Source organism: Giraffa tippelskirchi, chromosome 2 (genome assembly GCF_054371585.1).
Source record: "Giraffa tippelskirchi isolate mGirTip1 chromosome 2, T2T-mGirTip1v1.2.pri, whole genome shotgun sequence".
NCBI classification, from domain to species: domain Eukaryota; kingdom Metazoa; phylum Chordata; class Mammalia; order Artiodactyla; family Giraffidae; genus Giraffa; species Giraffa tippelskirchi.
Window position 1 is genome coordinate 83,060,483 of NC_137276.1, and position 26,720 is coordinate 83,087,202.

At 43.5% G+C, this 26,720-nt stretch overlaps 1 non-coding gene across 1 annotated transcript; it reads right to left on the bottom strand.

Moving 5' to 3' along the window:
• Positions 1 to 17,548: 17,548 nt before the first annotated feature.
• LOC145539965 (U6 spliceosomal RNA) lies at positions 17,549 to 17,655 on the bottom strand. The gene has a single exon (XR_014078102.1). It is a non-coding gene; the product is annotated as a U6 spliceosomal RNA (small nuclear RNA).
• Between the last annotated feature and the right edge of the window lie 9,065 nt (positions 17,656 to 26,720).

The following is a 26,720-nucleotide window of genomic DNA, read 5'->3' on the forward strand; positions in this document are numbered from 1 at the left end:
TAGCCTGCCATGGCTCCTCTGTCTATGGAATTTTCCAGGCAAGAATACTGGAGTGGGTTACCATTTCTTCCTCCAAGGGATCTTCCCAACCCAGGGACTGAATCCATGTCTCTTGAATCTCTGGCGTTGGCAGACAGATTCCTTACCATTGTGACACCTGGGAAGCCCCACATTCAGGTATACTCCTATACCCAAGGACATGTGCATAAATATGTTAGTGTGCAAAACTAATGGGGATAAGAATTGATGTTTGGAAGGGGAATGAAGGGGGAAAATATAAAACAAGAGATAATTGTTGCCAGGATGGATGACGGTGTCAGGAATTGAGGTGTAGGGTTATCTCAACCAAATGTACCTGAGGTCCAAAAAGAACTGGGAAGGGAGATTTTGTTGTCAAGTACAAAGAAATGAATGTGCTTTGCTCTCATCCTTGCATTACAGATCTAAGACCCTCTGGGTGGGGCTAGGGCCCACTGGGCAGGGGCAGGGCCCCCTGGGCGGGGCTAGGGCCCTCTGGGCAGGGGCAGGGCCCCCTGGACTGGACCAGGGTCCTCTGGGCAGTCTTTGTGCTTGTTCCTCTGCCATGCAGGAAAACATCAGGGGCGATCCTGCTTGCAGGAGGAGGTGGGTGAGCATGAGGCAGGGATACATGCTGCTAAGTCACTTCAGTCGTGTCCGACTCTGTGCAACCCCATAGACGGCAGCCCACCAGGCTCCCGTGTCCCTGGGATTCTCTAGGCAAGAACACTGGAGTGGGTTGCCATTTCCTTCTCCAATGCATGAAAGGGAAAAGTGAAAGTGAAGTCGCTCAGTCGTGTCTGACTCGTAGCGACCCCATGGACTGCAGCCCACCAGGCTGCTCCGTTCATGGGATTTTCCAGGCAAGAGTACTGGAGTGGGCTGCCATTACCTTCTCCGAGGGATACATGACATTTAGGCAAAGGGATAATCTCACTAAGGCTCGGTTTCTCCATTTGTGAAATGGACATTGTAGCAGGTGATCACTTCAGAAGGTGGTGGTGAGAATTCTATGAGCCAGTGCGATGAGGAAAGCCCTCATCACGAAGCCTGGACCACCAGGCATTCTGGGATATTCTTGGTTATTAGCATCCTTTTCTTTTTTGTTACCCGAAAAAGATTGCAGAACTAGCTGAGTTTCAGAACATCTTTGCCTGCTTGGAATGGGGCTGATATATGATGGGCTGGGTACCAGCAACTTTTGCCAAATGAGACCTGCACCTTTCACTCTCTAAACACAGGAAACCTGACCCTTCCTGATCAACTCCCAAGGACCAGTGATCACTCTGGTTCAAACTCCCCTTGGGCTTCTTCCTGTACAAGAACCAGAGGAAAGCCAGCACTGCCCCACTGATCTCTCTGCAAAGCTGTTGAATTGCTCATGTTTATTTTTTGAAGCACTGTGCTTGAGACCACTTCCTCTTTCTCTTCTAGAAAGTGGGGGTGGAGTCACATAAATGCTTGAGTCAAAAGAACGGGGAGAGCGTGTGGTGTGAGTGAGTGAGTGCATGCCTTATTCTAGGTAGTGGGTGAGTTCTGACCTCCCCTTTATGGCACCTGCCCGCAACACTCTGCCCAGGTCAAGTAGGTCAGTCAACATTCATGCCTGATGCTGGCATCAGTCATGGGCATCATTTTGAAATCTGTCCTTATCAGATGGCACCAGGTTGCGGTGTGGCCATCATTACAAGACAACCCAGAGTTTCACTAGGACAAAGGGTGGGGCTGCTCTTTGTGGCTGAGATTACAGACCCATCCAAGCCACTCCACCTTTTGGGTGGGTTGTGGGGAACAGAGGGGCAGACGGGGGGCCCTGGAATCGTGGGGTGGCAGCTGTGAGTCCCAGCCCGCTGTGCTTCTCCCATCAAAAGCACAAGTCAGCAAGTATGACACTCTGGATATGACACTCAGGGCCTAGCCCTCAGAAGTCTGTAGGAGATGCTAGATTTGAACTCCTTGTGATCAGAGACTGTGCTCAGTTCATTCTATTCTCCTAGAAGCTGGCACAGGACCTGGTTCAAATTAGCTGTTCAGTAAGTGTTAGCAAAATCAAAACAAGAAGGGAAGGAATATGATGGAAGTTTAAAATAAAAAGTAGCTCTCACATATTTTTGTATTAATAGCACATGCTAAGTCACTTCAGTTGTGTCCAACTCTTTGTGACCCCACAGGCTCCTCTGTCCATGGGATTCTCCAGGCAAGAATACTGAAGTGTGTTGCCATTTCCTACTCCAGGGATCTTCCCAACCCAGGGATGGAACTCAGATCTCTTATGTCTTCTGCATTGGTAGGCAGGGTTTTTTTTTTCTTTCTTTCTTTTCTTTTTTTTTTTTTTTACCACTAGCGCCACCTGGGAAGCTGTTATAGCCAGCTAAAACGAATACCAGTTCTTATACACATAGTAGGATCTCACTGCTACCTTACTGGCTTCTGATCTTTTTTTTTTCTCCACTTTAGAAATGCAAACTGCATGGTCCCCCTTTATGTTATTCACTCAAACGTTCTTGCCAGCTTGGTCTTATATTCCTGTTTACATCCAGGTAGCATTTACACACCTACAAAACGCCTCTGGTGATTCATCCTCTGCCTCACTGTCCCAATCAAGGCCCTGGAGTGTCTGCAGTCTCTGCTGCAGACTCCAGGCAGGAGCAGAGTGGGAGGGGAGGAGGAGTAGTTGGTGAAGGAGGAGACACTTGGGGGTCCAGTCTGTCCTTTACCTTCTGAGTTAGACCCCCAGATGCTTCCAGAAACAAGAAACAGGGGCTCCTTCTTCTCACAGGCATTTTGCATCTGGCCTTCCTTATCATTACAAGGCTTCTGGTTCTTCCAAAGAGCTCTTGACAAGTTGCAATCGATTTTAGGCAGATATGAGTTCCAGGAACCCAGAGTGCAGAACTGGTGTCCCCGGCAAACTTTTCAAATGGAGTCTGTTGCTGACTCCTTTACACTGTTTCCTGTGAATGCCTCTTTTTTTTTTTAAGAAAAAGCATTTGTCTTTGCTACCTGAGTCACATGTGGACACATGGACAGTCACACATAGACAGTTCCCTTCAATCATTCCCCCAGCCTTCTTAGCCTGTTTGGAGCCAAAGAAGTTCTCATCTCTGGATAAACTTCATGTATCAGAGAAAGCTGATCCTCTTAGTCATTGTCCTATGTACAGCAACAACAGAGTTGATAGTCTTCTTTCTCTCCTTCAACAAACCAGTATCATTTCTGAAAATATCTGGTTGAAAAATCATTATTCAAACTCAGATCAGGAGGGTCAGTCTGATCAGAAAAAGGACAGGTTTTCACATTGTTACCAGTCAAGTTCTGCTTAAAGAAGGGGACCATGACAGCTCGCCCCATTGTTGGCCTCAGAAGAGAAGATTTAGAATTGTGAAAGATAGTGATCCCTTGACTAATAAAGGCTATTATCTTGAGATAAGATCGGTTAAGGAGTGGTGGAAAGAAGGTGGGATTTGTAATAAGATATGTTGATTTGAAATGCCAACCACTCTGTGGTTACCATCTGGGTTTCCTTAGCAAAATCAAGAACCTCTTAGCACTTTTGCAGTAGGAGCAGGCCTACTAGCTGAGTGATTCAAGTCCTGGCTCCATGTCAAGACACCTGGGTCCAAATTCTGGTCCTGTGTTTCCTTTTGAGTGACTTGGGACAAATTACTTAATATACCTTGACCTCAGTGACCTCAATTGCAAAATGAGTATAACTGTACTTATTTGTAGACTTGTTCTGAGGATGAAACGATTTATGTACAGCTCATAGAATAATGCTAGGGTCCATGGCAATCACTCAGGAAAAAAGGGAGGGAGAAGTAGCTAATATTATTTACAAAATGGGGCTAATAAAGCCTACTTTCTGGGAGAGTTGTGGGGATGATTCAAAGAGCTAATATTTAAATACAGGGCACCAACTAGGTCCTCAGCTGTGCTTCCATTCCTCCCCTTCCTGAGGCTGGTATACTTTCATGCATGTATGAAAGCTTTGAAAGGGGAGAAAGCAGGAAGCAGATAATGTAGATGAGGGTGTAAGAATTTCCTAGCAGTCCAGTGGTTAGGACTGGGTGCTTTCACTGTTGTGACCCAGGGTTCAATTAGGGACCTCAGACCCCACAGGCCTCATGATTTGGCCCCCCCAAAAAAGAAATGAGTATAGCAAACTGGATGCAACTAGAGATTATGGTACTAAGTAAGTCAGAGAAAGACATATAAATGATATCACTTATATCTACAATCTAAAATATGGCACAAATGAACTTATCTATGAAACAGAAATAGACTCACAAACATAGAGAACAGACTCGTGGTGGCCAAGGATATTGGGGGGAGGGAAGGACTGGCAGTTTGGGATTAGCAAATGCAAACTATTATATAAAGAATAAACAGCAAAGTCCTACTGAATAACACAGGAAACTATATTTGATATCCTGTGATAAATCATAATGGAAAATAACATGAAAAAGAATGTATATATGTGTATAACTCAGTCACTTTGTTGTATACCGGAGATTGGCACAACACTGTAAATCAACTATACTTCAAAAACAATCTAAAAAAGCAATGTGGGTGAGGGTATGTTGGAGCAAGGGCAGGTGGGGGTGTCGTTACCACAGCAGTCCCATGGAGCAGTCCCTTCTAGGGCACTGAGCTGGATTCTCTCTCTTTGATGAACATTTCTCTGTAGGGAGGTTTTTTCAAGAAGGTGGCCCCCAGCCTGGACACTGAGGTGGGTCTCCCCCTGGGAGAGCCCACTTTCTTCTAGCAGTAGTGTCCACTCTCCAGAGCAAGGGCCAGCAAACTGCTTAAATAAGGAGTCACATAGGAAATATTTTTGGCTTTATAGGCCGTATGGTCTCCGTTGCTGTTACTGAAATCTGCCATTATGGCTCTAAAGTGCCATAGACAATACCTAAAGGAATGGAGAGGAGGTGTGTTCCGGTCAAGGTTTACTTAGGAGCACTGAAAAGTTATTTCCTGTCATGATCATGTGTCACAAAACAGAATTCTCCTGTTGATTTTTTTTCTCAACCATTGGAAAATAATGAAAACCATTATTAGCTCCCACAAGACACAAAAACAGGTAATAGGGCTGGATTCAACATGGGGACCACAATTCGCCAACCCCTACAGACCCTTTTGCCAGTCTAGGGGATTTCCTTTTGATAATGTCTAGTTGTTGTTTTTTTATTCCAATGTGATGTCAGACATAACGTCAGTCTGACAGGCTCACCACGATATATGTAGGGTTCCTTCTCCTTGAGTAGATGTGACTTGGCTCATGACATTTTTCTGTCTGAACTATGGTATGGAATGGTATCTGAACTATTGTATGGACTCACCTGACAATGGACTAGGGAAGCTTTGAGCTTCTTATTTATTTTCATTTCTGAATTTTAAATACACACATAAACTACCACTATAACCATTTGAAAGCATACAGTTCAGTGGCATTAAGTACCTTCATGATGTGCAATTATCAGCACTCTATTGCTCCAACACTTGTTCACCACCCCATCATTACTTTATTCTTCCGTCCCTTTGGAGGTCTTCTGTTACTCTTAGAGAACAGGGTCCTATTTTGCAAGCAACAGTCAGCACTTCACAGACATGGCAACCACCCGGCTTTCATAGGGTTTAGAGTTGAAGAGAGAAATGAAAACATTAGAATACTTTTCAGGAAAAATAATAGTTTAATATATTTTCGTTTTTTTTTCTATCTTGATTTTTCTCTTACTCTACCGTCATTTTAAGCATGTAGTTACACATGCCATGACTTTGTAAGCTTTGTTTTTCAAGACTTATCCAAAATACAAATTTTCTCCTAAAATAGCTGTAACTTCAGCCCCTCTTTCTTGTAAAGAGTAGTACCTGTAGGCTGGTCATATGGACCAGATACAAATGATGTCCAATTGGTGTGAAGAAGTAAAATAAATGTGTGTGCAATTTTCCCAGTCTTTCTCTATACACATTGACATCTTTGACAAATCGTTAAAGTAAAATAGTAAATGCCCTGAAATACTGATGCTTTATCAACGTGAATCATTAATGCTACTACCTGTGGAGTAACCTTCGATTTAATCCGAGGAAACACCTGAATGATCCCTTTCACATTCTCCAACTGTTTGTTTCAGTGTCTGATTTCTCTAAACCTCAGGCATCATCAGACCTAGGCAGAAAGTAGACTGTGAACACCCAACCCTTATTCTGGAGTCAAAATACCACTGGAGTATATACAAAACTATGTTGCAGCTCTGTCAGTGCAGGACTTCAAGACAGCTAGGCCTCGAAAATCTTTTGAGGTGGTTTTTTTTCTTCCTTTTTATTTTTTTAACCAGTTGGTGGTCTTCTATCTAACCTCTAAGTTCCTGGTTCTTTGCATGAGGAAGAAATGTGCTTTGCAAACCACATGGCTTGGCAAGTCTAGGTGGGAAGGAGAGGTTGACACTTGAACTTATGTAATTTCAACCCCAGCCACTGGCAGACATGGGAGAAATCAATTTTTCCCATATATGTGATAGTTTTCTCAGAACTGGATTTACACCATCTTTGCATGCCTGCTAAGTCACTTCAGTCGTGTCCAACTGTGACCCTATGGACTATAGCCCAACAGACTCCTCTGTCCATGGGATTCTCCAGGCAAGAATACCACAATGGGTTGCTTTGCCCTCCTCCAGGGGATCTTCCCGATCCAGGGATTGAACTCACATCTCTTATGTCTCCTGTATTGGCAGGCAGGTTCTTTTACCACTAGTGCCCCTGGGAAGCCTGCAACATATTACATGTATATATTTATAAATATAGGCTTCGCTGGTGGCTCAGAATCTGCCTGCAATGCGAGAGATCCAGGTTTGATCCTTGCTGCTAAGTCGCTTCAGTCGTGTCTGACTCTGTGCGACCCCATAGACGGCAGCCCACCAGGCTCCGCCGTCCCTGGGATTCTCCAGGCAAGAACACTGGAGTGGGTTGCCGTTTCCTTCTCCAGTGCATGAAAGGGAAAAAGTGGAAGTGAAGTCGCTCAGTCGTGTCCGACTCTTAGTGACCCCATGGACTGTAGCCTACCAGGCTCCTCCATCCACGGGATTTTCCAGGCAAGAGTACTGGAGTGGGGTGCCATTGCCTTCTCTGAGGTTTGATCCTTGGGTCGGGAAAATCCCCTGAAGAAGGGAATGGCAACCCACTCTGGTATTCTTGCCTAGAGAATGTGTGTATATTCTTATATGGGTAAAAGATTGACTTCTAAGTATGACCTCTAAGTTATATCTGCAGGCCGCTAACCTCAACATTGCAGATCATCTTTTTTCTTCCAGGAGGAGAAGGGACAGCAGTTTGCTTAGATTCTTGAATTTGACTGAAGATTGAATGTACTTTTCCCCATATTCTATTCTCAAGGCAGAGTGTTAATACATCAGAGCGTGAATCCAATAACCACACTGTCACCCTTCCTCTTCTTGTCAGCATCAACGTGCATGACATAAAGGAAATAGACCCTTCAGAAGAGATGAAGGGCCTGTGATGTCTGGTACCAAGAATGTATTGGAAACCTTAGGAAAGTCACGAATGTGGTCAGCTGAACCCTACCTGCCTAAGACTATTTGTACCACTGCTACTGTTCTTGCTCTCCTGTTTCAATTACAGCCAAGTTGTAGTCTTCGGCTGGGATAGGCTGCAGAATATGATACGGGGGAGAGCCTGTGATTGGATTGTTAGACATGAGCCTTGAGGGACCTTGGCTTTGTCTTTTCGACTGACTATTCTGGACCATGTGACACAGTCTACCAACTCCCAGGGTGCTTTTTGCTGCTAGAATGAATGACTCAGCATCAGGATGGCTTTAGTTGGCATTCTCTGGGCTGTTTCATCCAGCCCAGGCATGACCACTGTGGGCCTACCAGATTCCGCTGTAATACACACAGCCAGGAGCTCACTGCCTTCCTTCCCCGCCAGGATCAGCTTCACAGGGGAGCGACCTTTAGAGTTGCATGGGACCCACACTGGGAAGGGCCCTGCAGGGGTCCAGTGGTTAAGACTTCGCCTTCCTATGCAGGGGGTGCAGGTTTGATCCCTGGTTGGGGAGCCAAGATCCCACATGCCTTAAGGCCAAAAAACAAAGACATAAGACAGAAGCAATATTGTGACAAATTCAATAAAGATTTTAAAAACGGTGTACATTAAAAAAAAAAAATCTCGAGGTAAAAAAAAAGAAGGTCCCTGTTCTTGCTGTCCTGAAATTCTCAGCTTTTCACCAAGGAGACCCTGAATTCTTATTTCATACTGGTCACAAAGTATGTAGCCATTCTGCCAGGACATGTAAGCTTCTCTCACCCACCAGCCACGCATGGCACATTCACACACAGCAATTACCTGGGACCTTCTGCCTTGGATCATGCTCTGCTCCAGGCTTGAATTGGCTTCCAAATCTGGGCTTTCCTACTTAGTTTCAGGGCTGCTTTGACTTGACCTGCCTTGACCCCTGGGACTTGAAATTTAAACCTGACTTCCTCTGTCTGACACTTCAAGGTCAAACACTCCAGAGGTTACAGCCTCTGTTCACCTCTTAGTGTTTTTCACTCGAATGAAAAGTGAAAGGGAAAGTCACTCAGTTGTTTCTGACTCTGCAACCCCAATGGACACAGTCCATGGAATTCTCCAGGCCAGAATACTGGAGTGGGTAGACTTTCCCTTCTCTAGGGGATCTTCCCAACCCAGGGATTGAACCCAGGTCTCCCAAATTGCAGGCGGATTATTCTTTACCAGCTGAACCACAAGGGAAGCCCAAGAATACTGGAGTGGGTAGCCTATCCCTTCTCCAGCGGATCTTCCTGATCCATGAATCAAACTGAGGTCTCCTGCATTGCAGGCGGGTTCTTTACCCACTGAGCTATGAGGGAAGCCCAATATCCTAAGTCACTTGAATGACTTAGGATAAATTCACTACCCAACTCAGCTCTGCTCCCCTAGATATCAGTCAGCTATTTCTATTTATAGAGAAATGTTTTGGACTTTAGTGTAATATCCCTTTTATTGAGCCCTAAGTCTACTTTCCTGCAACTCCTACATGTCAGTAGAGTGTTCATTTCCTTATGAGGAACTAGCCTTGGGACATCACCATGCACTTGACGTTTGTGTTCTGATGCCACATGTTAGTACGCATGATGGATTGCTAGTGATTGAGTCAGCAAGTCAATTAATACCAAAACAAGCTTATTTAAATTAAGCATGTCTGTTGTATCTGACAATATTAAACACTCCTTCCCGTTGATTAAAATTTCAGAATGTCTTCCAGTCACTGTTTACACATTCCTACACAGTGAGCCCAGGCTTCCCAGGTGGCGCTAGTGGTAAAGAACCTGCCTGACAATGCAGGAGATGTAAAGAGATGTGGGTTTGATCCCTGAGTCAGGAAGATCCCCTCAAAGAGGTCATGACAACCCACTCTAGTATTCTTGCCTGGAGAATCCCATTGGACAGAGGAGCCTGGCAGGCTATAGTTCATAAGGTCACATAGAGTCAAACTCAACTGAAGCAATTAAACAGGTATGCATGCATGCACACAATGAGACCAGCCTCAGACACCTAGGTCAACATTCCCTTTGACACTCTCCACAAATATCCAGTCTCCCCATTCACCTGCCTCAGGTCTCTCAGACCCCCACTCAGATGAGCCTGCTCACAGTTCCTTATCAGATCCTCTTCTCTGACCCCATGACTCCTCCCAAGTAGCCACCGGGCCTGGCATGTCATTTCATGGTGACAAAAGTCTTCCTAAACACCTTTCACTGGATTCTGCTTTTATACCCCTCACACTGCAAGCATCCCCATGCCCTGAATTTTCCCCAACTCAGGCATAGCAATGTTTATTTTTACTCATGTGCTGGGTGTGGATCCTGCAGTTGTGGCCCCCACTTACCCCAGCAGAACTCTCATGGTCTACCCAGACCTGTCCATGACTCCTTTGTAGCATGGCCCTTCAACTGAGCAAGGTGTATATGCATGTGTATGTGTACATATACATGTGTGCACTTAGCACACTGAAGCGACTTAGCACACACGTATATGCTTTGGTAAGTAAGTAAGTGTTAGTGGCTCAATCGTGTCCAACTCTTTGCAGCCCTATGGACTATAGCCTGCCAGGCTCCTCTGTCCATGGGATTCTCCAGGCAAGAATACTGAAGAGGGTTGCCATGCCATTCTCCAATGTGGCAGCTCTGAATCAGAGGCTGTAGGAGAGGGACCCTGGAATTTGGAGAGTTCAAAAGTTCCCCAGGCTGAGTCAAGGTTGGGAGCCACTGCCCTCACAGGAGGCCACCCTCTCCCAGACATAAACCTCATAAATGGACCTTAAATGGGAGTCTGGTCCTTTAGGGTAGGAAGGTATGATGTCCTCGACTTTATAGCTGGAATATAGTCTTGGAGACTATATGACTTGTCCAAGAGATGGAATGGAGCAAGGACTCTGTATTTGCTTCCTAGGGGGCATCTCTTTCCACTGTCCACGGCACTGTTCACACCTCTGTGTGTGTGTGTGTGTGTGTGTGTGTGTGTGTGTGTGTGTGTGTGTGTGTGTGTGGCAAGCTCTATGAGCCCTCTGCATGTGCTTGCTGCACAGCATTCTAGGTTACAACCCTGGAACTGACTTGAGCACACAGGTCACATCCAGACTCCACCTGCTGGAAATTCCCTCTAAAATCCTGCCTCCCATCCCCCACACTCCTACTCTGTGCTCCTCTGGTCTTTGCGCAGAGCTGACAGAGAACTGCCATGTGTTTTTGCTCACATCTGTCCCCCACTACACTCCGGGCTCCTTGAGTTGGTCATGCATGCTCTAATAAGATACTGACAGACCTGGGTTTCTCAGTTTGGCTGGTGTATTAGTTGGCTGCAGCTGCCATACAAAGGACCACAGGCTGGCTGACTTACAACAGTAAAAACATATTGTCTCACCATTCTGAGGGTTGGAAGTCCAAGATCAAGGAGTTTTCAGGGTCGGCTCCTTCTAGGCTGTGCTGGAGAATCGGTCTCAGTCCTCTCCCTCAACTTTTGGTGGGTGGCAATCCAGTGTTCTTTCTCACCCTGATCTCTGCCTTCATCTTCCTATGAGGTTCTCCCCATGTGGGTATCTGCATCTAAATTTCCCACTTTATAAGATCCTAATGACCTCATTGGAGAAGGCAATGGCACCCCACTCCAGTACTCTTGCCTGGAAAATCCCATGGACGGAGGAGCCTGGTAGGCTGCAGTCCATGGGGTCGCTAAGAGTCAGACACGACTGAGCGACTTCACTTTCACTTTTCCCTTTCATGCACTGGAGAAGGAAATGGCAACCCACTCCGGTATTCTTGCCTGGAGAATCCCGGGAACGGCGGAGCCTGGTGGGCTGCCGTCTATGGGGTCGCACAGAGTTGGATCCGACTGAAGTGACTTAGCAGCAGCAGCAGCAATGACCTCATTTTAACTTGATTGCTTCTATAAAGATCTTATCTCTAAATAAGATCACCTTCTAAGCTACTGGGGGTTAGGACACCAACATAACCTTTCATGGGGACACAATTTAGCCCATCACTGGTTTCATGACTTTAAGCAAGTAGCTGAGACCCATAGAATCTTGGTTTCTTCATCTGTGAAATCAGTATTTAAAAAATACCTACTTTACAGGCTTTTTCTTAATAATTATTATCAGATTAGATAAGGGATTAAGTTTTGTTTTCAAAGCAAGGTACAGAACAGTAAGTTTAGTTGCTATAATCTGGGTTAAAAGAGGTGGGGCAACCCTCCATTCATTCTGTGTGTGTGTAGGGGGGTTGGTGGGTGGGTGTGTGCACACACACATGCGTGCCATAGATTGACTATCTAAACCATCAGAGCCTACGGCAAGCTCCAACAGAAACCACGTATCAAGTAAACATGATGACTTCCAATTTTTCAGTCAAATGTAAGGCCATATCAACACTAAAAATCAAGAACTAGGCACTTTTGGTGCTGTTAAATCAGCTTTATCATTTTGTTTACACTTGGCAGCAGGTTCCCCAAACTTCCTGATCAGACCTTCCGAGAGTACAGATCTTCTGAGAGAGTCGGTTCCGGTCGGTCTGGGCAGGACTGAGGGATCTGTGTTTCCCCAACCCCTCAGCTTGCCTCATGGGACCAACCTGGAATCCTGGCAAAGTAGATGAGGGCTCCTCTCACCAGGGCCGGCCTGGCTCCTCATCCCCCGCCTCTGACTGGCCAGGTGTGAGTCCATGACCCAGGGGGTTCAGTTCCCTCAACTCCAACCTTGTGCCTGATTTTGAGTTGAGATCCCACAATCCTTTGCAGCTCTAACATGCCATCCCTTGTCTGGTCTGTTCAGACTGGTCTGTATTATTGTATGCTCCTCAAATACCCCTGGCATCTTTTTCTGTGTGTCTTCCCACCAGCTGGCCCGGTCAGTGTTCTGTGCTCAGTGGGTGTCCGGCCAAGCTGACCTGTTGATGGGCCAGAATTAAATAAGAAGAATTCAATGGGGAGCCAGCGCAGGGGAGAAAACTTTCAGTGAAGCCTCTCCCTGCTCAAAGATCTTATTCTGCCCTTCAGGGAAAGCTGGGGACCAGCTGGGCGGGTTTGTTTCAAGTTCACCTTTCCACACTTGGTGAATCACTGTTGCGAAAGATGGTTGGTTATTTAAACGTCCTCAGCAGACTCACTATTCTATGATGAGCCAATTGTTTTGATTTTGTTTTGTTTCATCAGATGAAAGAAAGTGTTACCCTCCTCTGCTGGTGGGAATGCAAACTGGTGCAGCTCCTTTGGAAAAACATTTGGTAGTTTCTTAAAATCCTGGGTGTACACCCCAGAGAAATGAAAGCATGTCTACACAGACACTTGTGCGTGAATGTTTACAGCAGCATTATTCCTAATAGGCAAGAGGTGGAAACCACCCAAATGCCCATCTGTAGATGACTAGATAAACAAATTGTGACATATCCACACAATGGGATACTATTCAGTCATAGAAAGGAATGAAGTACTGTTACATGCGACGGCTTGGATGAACCTTGAAAACAGAATGTTAAGTGAAAGATACCAGACCAGAGGGTCCCGAATTCAATATGGGTCCCCAAATTTTTGGCACCAGGGATAATTTTTCCCTGTATCAGGGGTGGTAATGGTTTCAGGATAATTCAAGCATATTAAATTGATTGTATGTGAGCCTTATTTCTATTATTATTACATCAGCTCTACCTCAGATCATCAAGCATTAGATCTCAGAATTGGGGGACCCCTGCCATATTGTATGCTTCCTTTTATATGAAATGTCCAGAATAAGCAAATCTATAAAGGTAGAAAGCATATTAGTGGCTGTTGCCAGGGCCTTGGAGAAGTGGAAACAAGAGTGACCCCTTCTTCCCTGTGGGGTCCTTGGGGTGATGAAAGGTTTGAAACCAGAGAGAGATGATGGTTGCACAGTTCTGAATGCATGAAATGCTGCTGGGTCATACCCTTTAAAATGGTCCATTGTGTGTTATGTGAATTTCACATCCCTGTAAACACAGAGGAAAGGGTAAAAGACAGTGTGGTGGAGGGAAGAGAGTAAGAATGGGAATGAGAAGGAGGGAGGCAATATGATTATGCCTGACATGAATTTTCTCAGTTCAAAGGAAAATGTGACCCTGAATGCGTCACTGAAACAGAACAGGGTATTAGCCTGATTACAGCGACCACAGATCTCCTCTAAGGGTTGGAAGTGTCATCATTTCCTCCAGCCAGGAGCAGCGTTTGGTACTGTGAGTCACAAGATGTTGTGGTCAGTGTGAAGTCTTTTCCAGCACAGAGGATTCTGCTCTGACTCTGAGCCACACAAGCTTCTTACCCCTCTGGGGTCTGGTCCCCCACCTTGGGGCTCAATGGGGACTTGAGGGACCCAGGACAGTGTGAGCCCTTCTGGGCTGCAGAGTCACCAGCCCACAGGTAGAGACCCCTTTGTGTCAGCTCTTAACTGGGTAAGACATGCTTTTCCTAGTGCTTGTCAGGACAAAGATTTGGATGAAAAAAAAACCTTGATGAGGATTTGAACTGAACAACAGGGAAGACACGCTGATGGTCAGTCTAGAGATCACTTTGGAAGGGTCTTGGCATAAGCCCTTTGCTGCCAGTCTTTGTAGCCTTCATGTCATGTCCCTTTCAGATGAGTTTGGATGAAAGTCTCAGGTGAACTTGACCGTATAACAAGACCAGTTCAGGATGAAAATAGAGTTCTGCAGAATTTATTAACTCAGCAGTCACATCCACTCGGGATGTCTGAATGACAGACCTTGGCTGCTAGCCTTGATTTCTGCCACCAGGTTTACCCTACTTGGGGCGGGTATCTACTGGTGGGCATGTGCAAACAGCAAGGCCGTACTGTATAGCACAGGAAACTATATTCAATATCTTGTGATGAACTGTAACGGAAAAGAATACAAAAAAGAATGTATATATATATATATAACTGAGTCACTTTGCTGTACAGCAGAAATTAACACAACATTGTAAATCAACTATATGTCAATAAAACTGAAAAAAGAAAAGAGGCCATCATGACTCCCAGTCTAGGCTATGCCACAGTCAGGGTGAGGGTCTCGTGGTGCATTCCAGGCTTCCCTAAGGACACACGCTCTCTTAGGAGGCTGAGTTTGGGAAGATCCAGGACTCTGCTAGGACAGCCAGTCAGTTCCCTCCAGCAGTTCAGGTAGTGATTTGTAGTTCAAGATCTGCGCTCAGAATGTAATAGAGAAGAACTTTTGTATTCTATTACAAGGTAATCACTTAAGGGATGTTGCCTATAAGCTTAAATTATATACAATTGCCCATCTCTGGGAACCCTGCTTCCCAGGTAATGAGCATTAAGATAAAATACCTTTGTTTATCTCACAAGAAACAACCTGACCGAGCCCACCAGTGAATGACTACAGGGAGGAAGAAATTAACACATCCCCTTCTGAGGCAGACAAGAACCAGGAAATGTTTGACTTTACATCCTCTCCTTTTAGTATAAAAGGAGCCTGAATTCTAACCCAGGCAAGATGGTTCTTTGGGACGAGTCTACCATCTTCTCCATCTGCCCACTTTCTGAATAAAGTCGCTGTTCCTTGCCCCAACAACTCATCTCTCAATTTATCAGCCTGTCATGAGGCAAGCAGTATGAGCTTGGACTCAGTAACAGAAAGATGACCTTCTCAGCTTCACAGCCCCCTGGTGGGCCCCTGCTGGAGTCTCCTACTCAGTCGGGAAGAATGGGGTGGTCCTTGAAGGGATGATCACCCTTTAGAAGTCCTCACTGCCCTGAGCCTGTTCTGACGTAAAATGCACAGTTCCCTCAGATTCCTGTTGTGATGGCTATTTTCTTATTTGAGTTTTTGGACAAATGACTTCATTTTTCTCCAGCCTGTGACTTGCAGTAAAGCACCCAGTCTTTTAATCAGATCATTAAAATCAAAATGAAAAATTTAGTTTTCATTTAAAAATGTAAATGAAATTTTATTGAATATGGAAAAGTATTCATATTTACTTTTATAAAATACAGCACAGTTGTGAGACTGTCCTGACTTGCTCCCCCCACTGCACTCCCTCCATACATAACCCTAGCACTCCAGTGATGGAATCTGTGCCAGGTCGTGTCTCCAGGGCTGGAGCTTATGGCCACACCATCACATGATGTGGCAACTCATGCTTCTTAATCAGAGCATCAGATGACTTAGCGCAGTTGTGCTCTTGTTTTTACAAAGCTTCTCTGCAGCGAGGCCTGCTCTTAGATCGTGGGCCTTTCCTTGGCACCACTTCAACAACTCAACTAATTTCCTGTGCCAAGGGCCCTTTCTCCAAGATTTCTTCTCACATGAGCCACCCCATTAGAGTCCAGATTGACTTCAGGGCATTCACTGGAGGGGAGGGGCCATGCCACTGGTTTGGCTGCTGTGAAAAAAGAGCTGTGGAATTGGAGAAGGAGTGAAGACTGGGTTTGACTTCTGCTTTTGCCCCTTGGCAGCTGTGTGACTTTGAAAAAGTTACTTAATTTCTCTGGGCTTCCCATTTCTACATTTGTGAGACAGGACTTACAAACAGGAGGCAAAGAGAGAAAAGAGCTCAGTCCCCAGAAGGGGACAGAGATGCATTTAAACCCTACCTCTGGAGCTTGCCCAGATTGTGACCCTGACAATCCCCTGACCTACCAAAGCCCCAGATGTCAGGTGTTGTGAATGGGAGAGACCCCACTTGCCTCTGGGAGTCCTTTGAAAAAATTAAAAAAGAAAATGTATGTGTCGTGCCTGGCATGAGTTTAGGCACCAAAGAAAAAAATTTTTTTTTTACTATAAAACAAATGTCAAACATGCCAAATATCTACCTTCATAGACTTTGAAAGGATTAAATTCACAATATATATGAAAATATGCTGTAAATGGTAAAGAATCTAAAATGTCATTATCATTATTATAATCTATTTTTTCTCTCAGGCCTATCAAACTGTAAAAAAGTTTGGAAAAAAACAGTACAATAAATATCTGAATATTCTTTCCCTAGATTCACCAATTGTTATATTTGCACCCTTCCTCTATATATCTGTATCTATTTCAATCTCTATCAACTTAGCACCACTGTCGAACCATTTAAAAGTAAGTTGCAAGCGTTATACTTGACACTCAATTACTTTAGCAAATGTCTCCTAAGAATAGCATCATTCTTTCAGCGGTAAATAATCCACCTGCAATGCTGGAGACACAGGAGACGCAAGTTGGATCCCTGGATTGGGAAGATCCCCTGGAGGAGGGCATGGCAATCCACTCTAGTATTCCTGCTTGGGAAATCCCATGGACAGAGGAGCCTGGCAGGCTAAAATCTATAGGGTAGCAAAAAGCCAGACACAACTGAGCAACTGAACACACACAAACACTTTATATAACTAACTACTATTATTACCAAGAACTTTACCATACGTATAATAATAGTATCTTATATGCAGTCTACACTTTCTCCAATTAGACACGCAGTTCCAATACAGGATCCCACATTTCATTTGGTGATTGTCTCTTTAGTCATCTTTCTTTTATTTTATTTTGATGTGGACCATTTTTAAAGTCTTTATTGAATTTGTTACAATATTGCCTCTGTTTTATGTTTTGTTTTTTTGGCCGTGAAGCATGTAGTATGTGGGATCCTAGTTCCCTGACCAGAGATCAAACCTGCACTCTCTGCACTGGGAGGTGAAATCTTAACCACTGGACCCCCAGGGAAGTCCCCAGCCTTCTTTACTCTAGAGCTGTGTCATTCAATACAGAAGTCCCCAGTTGTATGTGACTGTTTTTTAAAAAAGACCTTTTTTGGAGTATAGTTGATTTATAATTTTGTGTTAGCTTCAGGGGTACAGCACAGTGATTCAGTTACACATATACAACATCCACTCTTTATTTTTGTTAGATTCTTTTCCTAAATAGGCTGTTACAAAGTATTGAGTGGAGTTCTCTGTGCAGGTTCTTGTTAGTTACCTGTTTTATATACAGTGGTGTATATATGTCAGAAAAATGTGGAATACTTCACAAATTTGCATGTTATCCTTCCACAGGGGCCATGCTAATCTTCTCTGTATCATTCCAGTTTTAGTCTATGTGCTGCCAAAGAAAGCACTGTATACGGCTCTTGATCCCTTGAAATATGGCTGGCCCAAATTGAGTGTACTCAAGACTTAGCGCACACGCAAAAAATGTACATTATTTCATCAGTAACTCTGTATATTGATTGCATATTGAAATAATAATACATTGAACGTATTGGGATAAAAATCCATTTTTAAAATTAGTTTTACCTGTGGCTATTTAAAAATTTTAAATTGCATATATAGGTCACATTACATTTCTGTTGGACAGCACTGTTCTAGAATATTTCTCTCTTGTCTTTTTTTTTTCTCTTGTGACATTGACATTTTTGTTGTTGTTGTTGGCACACTGTGTGACTTGCAGGATCTTATTTCCCCAACCAGGGATCGAACCTGGGCACCAGCAGTGGAAACTTGGAGTCCTGACCACTGGATCAGACATGAACATTTTTGAAGAGTCCAAGCCGATTGTCTTGTTGAAGGCCCTACAGTCTGAATTTGTTTCCTTTTGAGTAGATTTGGCTTAATCTTTCTGACAAGGATATAACCTGGGTGGTATTGGTAGTTTACAAAGCATCATGTCAGGAGGCTCACAGTGTCCGTTGTTGGGATTGCAGAGTCTGATTGCTTGGTTACGGTGGAATCTGCAGATATCTCTAATATAAAGTCCCTTCATTCTTGTAATCAATAAATAACCTTCGGGGTGATCCTTTGAGAACATGTGCACATCTTTCTCTACCATCTTTTATCCAATGGTGTCAGCATCTAGTGATGATATTTGTCTCTATCAAAAATCACACCAAACAAACTGTCTTAACTTTTTAACTCAGTGGTCAAATAATTTTCTGTTTGTGTCATTTATCCTAAGACAGTGTGGACAATTCACTGACTTATAAATCTCATTCATTACTGGTTGCATAGCTTTCCCTTGCATAGAATCCAGTTTGTATTTGTGCTCGTGTCCAGTCGTTCAGTCATGTCCGACTCTTTGTGACCCCATGGACTGTAGCCTGCCAGGCTCCTCTGTCCATGGGATTCACCAGCCAAGAATACTGGAATGGGTTGCCATTTCCTCCTCCAGAGGCTCTTCCTGACCCAGGAATTGAATCTGAGTCTCCTGTGTCTCCTGCATTGGCAGGTGGATTCTTTACCACTGAACCACCTGGGAAGCCCTAGAATTGGGAATACAACATATTTTATATCATCTTTATTGACAGTTATTTAGTCCTGTTTCTTTCTATTAAAAATATTGATTCCATGAACATCCTTTTAAAGGGCACATACAAACATTTCCTTCTTTGAGACATATTCCTGGAAGTGGTATTGCCGAGTATGTTTACTGAAATTTTTGACACATGTTGTCAGATGGCCCTCCAGAAATACTGCACAGTTCACACCTTCAGTGAATCATCCAGGATGCTTTCAGCTGCAAAGGAACAACAATCCCAACACAAACTGGCTTTAAGAATAAAGACATTTATCTCACACAAACCAGAACTCCAGTTGAAAGGTACAATATACACTGTTTTTACTCAACTTCATTTTTTCGAAAGGCACTGGTTGGGGACCACCAAACCAACTGCATGTTGACAGTTTGGAAAATAATGGCTTGAAATACTTGGATTCCATTCTGGAGCTGGAGACAGGAGGCTACCTGAGCAAATTCTGACTTAGGAATGGAGAAGTAGAGATCCATCATCTCATCTACAAGGGCTAGCAAAGCACACTGTTCTCAGGCCCTCCCCTCCCTGGACATCACTCAGCTTCCTAGTCCTTGCCAATCTAACAAGTGAATAATCTCTTTTAAAATTTCATCTGTGAAACAGATTTCATGGGCAAGCAGTATTGTATAGTATAGTATTATGAGAGACCCACCTGGATTCATAGTCTGAAAGCACCACTTATCAGCTGTGTGACCTGGAGCAAGTTATTTAAACTCTTTGTGCCTCTGGCTCCTTATCTCTAAAATAAAAATGACCATATCTACCTTATAGTCTTGCTATGAGAATGAAAAGATATAATTTGTGTAAAATGCTTAGCACAATAAGTGCATTTCAAAAAGCAACTGCTTTATCATGTGCAGATTTCTATTGCTCTGTATGTGTGTGCTAAGTCGCTTCAGTCATGTATGACTCTTTGTGACCCTATGGGCCGTAGCCCACCAGGCTCTTCTGTCCATGAGATTCTCCAGGCAAGAATGCTGGAGCGGGCTGCCATTTCCTTCTCTGGGGTGTCTTTCCAACCCAGGGATCGAACCCGTGTCTCTTATGTCTCCTGCATGGGCAGGTGGGTTCTTTACCACTAGTGCCACCTGGGAAGCCCCTTCTGTTGCTCTATCAGGTTGCAGGAGAATCAGGACTTGAACCCACCACACAAAGGAGAAGAAGTCAGCTGGCACTTAATCTGTGCTGGCCTGACTGCATCCTGGTTTTCTGACCCCACAGCTCATGATGCAGATGGAAGGGAAGGATTGCTTGTGGGGCACTGTGGACAAAGTCCTGGAGGCTCTGAGAAAAAATATGACGATGACTCTGTCTTCTAGGACTTCACTAAGGAAAAGACGGCAGACTAAAATACAAATGCCTTCAGCACAGACATATTTTACATGCAGTACACCTTCTCCCTTGCCCTCAATTTTGCCCCCATTCATAGGTTCATAGCCATCACTTCACCAAGTCTGGTACCTTCCTTCAGGGTCTTTTTTTCTTTTAATTGAAGTATAGTTGATTTATAATTAATTTCTGCTGTACAGCACAGTGACTCAGTTATATACACATATTCTTTTTCATATTCTTTCCCATTATGGTTTATCACAGGATATTGATAGTTCCCTGTGCTATACAGCAGGACCTTGTTGTTTATCCATCCTATATATAAAAAAGCTTACATCTGCTAACCCCAACATCACAATCCATCCCTCACACCCCCTCCCTTGGCAGCCTCCAGTCTGTTCTCTGTGCCTGCGATTCTGTTTCTGTTTCATAGATAGGTTCATTTGTGTCGTATTTTATATTCCACATATAAGTGATATCATATAGTGTTTGTCTCTCTTCTTCTGACTTCACTTTAGTATGCTAATCTCTAGTTGCATCCATGTTGCTGCAAATGACATTATTTCATTCTTTTTTTATAAATTGGAGGTTAATTACTTTACAATATTGTGGTGATTTTTGCCATACATTGACATGGATCCACCACGGGTGTACATGTGTTCCCCGTCCTGACCCTCCCTCCCACCTCCCTCCCCATCCCATCCCTCAGGGTCATCCCAGTGCACCAGCTCTGAGCACCCTGCCTCATGCATCAAACCTGGACTGGCAATCTATTTCACATATGATAATATACATGTTTCAATGCTATTCTCTCAAATCATCCCACCCTCGCCTTCTCCCACAGAGTCCAACAGTCTGTTCTTTATATCTATGTCTCTTTTGCTATCTTGTGTATAGGGTCATCATTACCATCTTTCTAAATTCCATATATATATGTGGTTAATATACTGAATTGATGTTTTTCTTTCTGACTTACTTCACTCTGTATAATGGGCTCCAGTTTCATCCACCTCATTAGAACTGATTCAAATGCATTCTTTTTAATAGCTGAGTAATATTCCATTGTGTATACGTACCACAACTTTCCTATCTATTCATCTGCCGATGGACATCTAGGTTGCTTCCATGTCCTGGCTATTGTAAACAGTGCTGCGAAGATATTTCATTCTTTCTTATGGCTGAGTAGTATATATGTACCACATTGTATATATGTACCACACCTTCTTTATCCATTCATTTTCTCAATGGACATTTAGGTTGATTCCATGTCTTGGCTTTGTGAATAGTGCTGCTATGAAGATAGAGATGCGTGTATCTTTTTGAATTATAGTTTTGTCTGGATATATGCCCAGGAATGAGATTGTTGGATCATATGTTTTCTCTATTTTTAGTTTTTTGAGGATCCTCCATACAGTTTTCCATAGTGTCTGCACCAACTGACATTCCCACAAAGTGTCAGAAGTTTCCCTTTTCCCCATATACCCTCCAGCATTTGTTATTTGTAGACTTTTTAATAGTGGCCATTCTGACCAGTGAGAGGTGGTACTTCATTATAGATTTGATTTGCATTTCTCTAATAATTAGTGATTGACAGGGAAGCCTGGTGTGCTGCAGTCCACGGAGTCGCAAAGAGGTGGACACGACTGAGCGACTGAATTGAGCTGAATAATTAGTGATGTTGAGCATCTTTTCATGTGCCTACTGGTCATCTGTATTTCTTCTTTGGAGAAATGTCTACTTAGGCCTTCTGCCCATTTTTCAATTGGATTGTTTTTTTGTCAGCAACTTATATGAGCTCTTCTATAGTTTGGAAAGTAAGCCCTTGTTGGTCACATAATTTGGAAATATTTTCTTCCATTCTGTAGGTTGTCTTTTCATTTTTTATGGTTGCCTTAGATGGGCAAAAGCTTATAAGATTGATTAGGTTCCATTTGTTTATTTTTGTTTTTATTTCTATTACCTTGGAAGATCCTTCAGGGTCTTGTATTTGGTCTGAGATCCTTGAGCCTTGGTCCACAGCCTTCCGTCTTGGACATTCGCCAGCCCCTTGTCTGACACATGTGAGTGCCCAATGGATGGTAAATGATTGGCTAAGTACTTACAATTTGCAACATGTTGCAGAAGGCACCAGAGTAATTAGAGTGCAGTTTTTCCTTTGATTTCAGTTTTCCCTCTGGGATCCATAGTGGTTTATGTACAAAATCTCGTGGTCAGTGTCTCTTTAGTGGCAGAGGGGAGACTAAGTATTTAGGGAAAACAGGAAGTGGCAAAAGAACTAAGAGAAAGAAAAAAAAGTGTTAAATGTTCTTGTGGAAGAACTGATGCAATAGAAGGAAAGTCTGTGAGAGGATGATGAGCAAACAGTAAAGGGGCTTGTGAAACCTTCTATGTTTCAGTGCAGATCTAAGCCAGAGCTGCTTTGTTTTCTCGAGGTCTGAGCCTTGACACAGCTGTGAGGTGAATGTGTGCAGGTCGATTTCAATTGAGATTAAGAAGGAAAAGGTGACTTTCCCCTAATTGAAAAATAAACAGATGCCAAGAGCAGGTAAATTATAGTGAAAAAGTGTTAGTCACTCAATCCTGTCCAACTCTTTGTGACTCCATGGACTATAGCCCACCAGGCTCCTCTGGCCTTGGGATTCTCCAGGCAAGAATACTGGAGTGGGTTGCTGTTCCCTTCTCTAAGGGATCTTCCCAACCCAGGGATCGAACCCAGGTCTCCCACATTGCAGGCGGATTCTTTATGGTCTGAGCCACCAGGAATCATAGAAGAAACACAAATTCCCCCAGAAGAAGTAAAATATTATTAATAGGTTGACATTAATCATCCAGTGTCATAACTGACACCATCAGTAAGGTAACAAGTAAATAAGACTGTTTGGAGGTGTGAATGGGACAGTGATAATGATAACATTTACAGTGCTGTTTGTCCCTGTGACCTCTTTTCCCTGGTGTGAGTTTATTCCAACAGAATAACAGAAATCTATAAACAAAAACACAGTTTCTGAAATGATTTTTCTGGGCTAAGTACTTTACATGAATTCTCTCCCTCTCTTTCTTTTACTTTGTTGTTGTTTTGGCCACGCTGAATGTGGGATCTTAGTTGCCCAACCAGAGATCGCACTCATACCCCCAGCAGTGGAAGCATGGAATCTTAACCACTGCGCCACCAGAAATCCCTGAATTTTCTCTTTTAATCCTCACAACAAATCTATAATGTATATATCTTTAATTCCCATTTAGGTAATTTTTATCCCCATTTTAGCCAGAGACTCCCCAACAGAGAGGTTAAGTAACTTACTCAAAGTCACACAGTAGATAAATGGTGGTTCCAAATGATGAACTGAAGCAGGTCCCTCACTGAGTCCTCACTGTACAATATTGCTTGTATATGAAATCTCACTGTTACACAGATGGAACAAAAATGCCACGGCTTTCTGAAATGTAAGTACATTCTATAGCATTAACTTAAAAGTCCAGAGATGTCCCCTAGATTGGTGACACAAGTTATTGTAGCATATGGGTGATGCAGAAATTTTCAATGATTTTCAAAAATACATGAGGTTTGGGGAAGCACTTCTTCAACCTTTATCGTGGGAAATAATCAAATCTAAGTCATCTCCACTCTGTGACTAATTCCCTTTTCCAGAGCTGTGGAGTTATGCTACAGCAGCTCTGTAATGACTAAGCCTTTAATACAGAATTTTTTCCTAATGATATATGCTTCTTAGGACCAAGGTCTATTAAGGAAGTCTTTGAGTCTGGACCTGGAGGGAAGATTATATCTCTGTCTTTCAAAATTAGGCTAAAAAGGCTAATATCCATTAACAAAAGAGTGCCAAGTCCCCTCCTTCTATGAAGCCTGGCCTCACCACCCCACTCTCTTCTCTTCTCTTTTTGGTGAACCTGCTTCAAACTTTTCCTGCAGCATCTACCACAGCCTCGTCTCCCTGAGAAGTGGCGTTTTGGGATTGGCCAGGCTTAGGGGCCCCCTCGGTGTCCGTTCAGGCATTGTGCCTCCACTTTTGGTTATTTTGCAGTCACTCAGCACCACAGAAGACAGACGCTGCTTAATCAAGGCAGCAAATCAGAAAAAAAAAAATCAGAACCCATCCTATTGTCCACTAGCATCTTTATTTTTAAGCCAATCCTATCTGGAGTCTTTTCTGACATTCTTGTGTTCCTAATAAATATTTATCTTGACAATAGCACATAAATCAGTTGATGACTTCCCTTGTTACTTATAAACTTCAAGGGTCAGAGGTAAAGAATCAAGTACAGTTGAGGTCTTAAAATTGAATTTGTGCCAGATATTGAAACAGAAGTACAGGCAGACCTTATTTTATTGCTTTATTTCTGCTTTATTGTGCTTTGCAGATACTGTGTTTTTTACAAATTGAAGGTTTGGGGCAATCTTGCATCAAGCACGTCTATTGGTGCCATTTTGCTCACTTCATGTTTTTGTGTCACATACTGATAATTTTCACAATATTTCAAAGCTTTTTGATGATTATTCTCATTGTTATGGTGATCTGTGATCAGTGATCTTTGGTACTGCTACGACTCACTGAAGGTTCAGATGATGGCCAGCATTTTTTAGCAATAAAGTATTTTTAAATTAAAACATGCACATTTTTTAGATATTATGCTATCACACACAATAGACTATAGTATAGTGTAAGCATAACTTGTATATGAACTGGGAAACCAAAAAATTCATGTGCATGTGAATAGCTTTATTGTGATGGTCTGGAACTAAACCCACAGTATCTCCAGGGTACATCTGTTATTGAAATTGTTTGAGTTCTAATGATTGGCGTATTTATCCACAGCTAACATCTTGGCCTTTTTCTCAGTTTCTGATAATAAAGAAAACCTGATGAGCACATTCCCATACTTAAAACTTGTCAGTGGTCCCTGTTTATCCCCAGGAAAAAATCCAACCCTTTTATCACGGCAAAGAAAGTTCTTCTGGACTTCCCTAGTGGTCTAGTGGTTAAGATTCCATGCTCCCAGTGAAAAGGGGGTGTGTTCAATTCCTGGTTGAGGAACTAAGATCCCATATGCTTTAGGCATGGCCAAAAAAAATAAGTTCTTCCTAATCCACCACTTGCTCATTTCCTTAGTCTCTTCTCTCAACACCCCTGACTTCTGGCCCCAGCTAAGCCTCAGCCCACCAAGGGTCTTTGTCATTAGGTGGGCCCATGAGACCCCATCTTGAAACATCCCCTCCTGCCCTTACCTCTTCACCCTCACCTGGCTGAATGAGTCTAGCACATCTGTCTCCACTAAGATGTCCTTTCCTCCTAGAAGTTTTCTCACTCCCCATCTGCCTCCACCTGGAGGGGAGCCACTCCTGTATAGTCCCATGGAAGCCCTCAGCATTTTCCATGCTGTGTTATGACTGCCTGTGGATTTCCCCAGCTCCCCCTCCACCTGTAAATTTCTGAGAGCAGAGCTCTTCACTGCTATATTCCGAACACCCAGCCATCCTGTCTGGTATGTAGTAGATAACTTGATAAATATCTGTGATTGAATGTTATTCATACTCATATGATTTTTTATATTTGTTGCTATACAGACTACAGTTATGTATTCTGTTTATACACAGACTCTCTGCCACTTAAAAAAAAAAATTATTTGACTGCTCTGGGTCTTAGTTGTGACATGCAAGGTCTTTAGTGGTGGCATGTGGGATCTAGTTCCCTGGCCAGGGATTGAACCTGGGACCCCTGCATTGGGAGTACAGAATCTTAACCTCTGGACCACAGGGACATCCTCCAGCTCTGCCACTTACAACAACCAAGTGACTCCTCTTTCCCCCACCCCAAGTTGATGCCTACTCCAGCATCACAAGGTTAGTCCTGTCCCCCTTCACACACACACCCTGCGCCAAGTGTTAACCCTGCTTTGTACAAACTTGAGTGTTACCCTGAGGAATTGGCTTTCATTCAGCAAGAAGGATGAGTCACTGGAAGTGTGTTTAAGACTAGGAGAGCATGAAATTACAACTCTGGGCCAAGATGAACATGCATGGATTGGCAGCACAAAAATCTGAGACTAAGGGAGATTTGTTAGGGAGCAGTAACTACTGGGGACAGGAATGGAGAAGAAGACACAGTTTTGAACTGAGAGGAAGGATCTGGCCATTCATCAGATGTTGTGGTTTACTCGCTAAGTCATTTCCGACTCTTTTGCAACCCCCTGGACTATAGCCCACCAGGCTCCCCTGTCCATTGGATTTTCCAGGCAAGAAGGCTGGAGTGGGTTGCTATTTCCTTCTCCAAGGGATCTTCCTGGCTCAGGGATCAAATTTGTATCTCCTGCAATGACAGGTGAATTCTTTACCACTGAGCCACCAGGGAAGTCCTGTTCATCACATATAGGGACCAAAAAGAGAAAGACTCAAAGTTGAGTTCAAACTCATGGGACTAGAAAATTGGAAGTCAGGTGACACCATTCACAGAAATAGGAACTATTGGAGGGGTTCCATGAAGTGTTTCATTTTTCAGGTAGGAGAGGTGTCCATTGGGTCTGCTAACAAA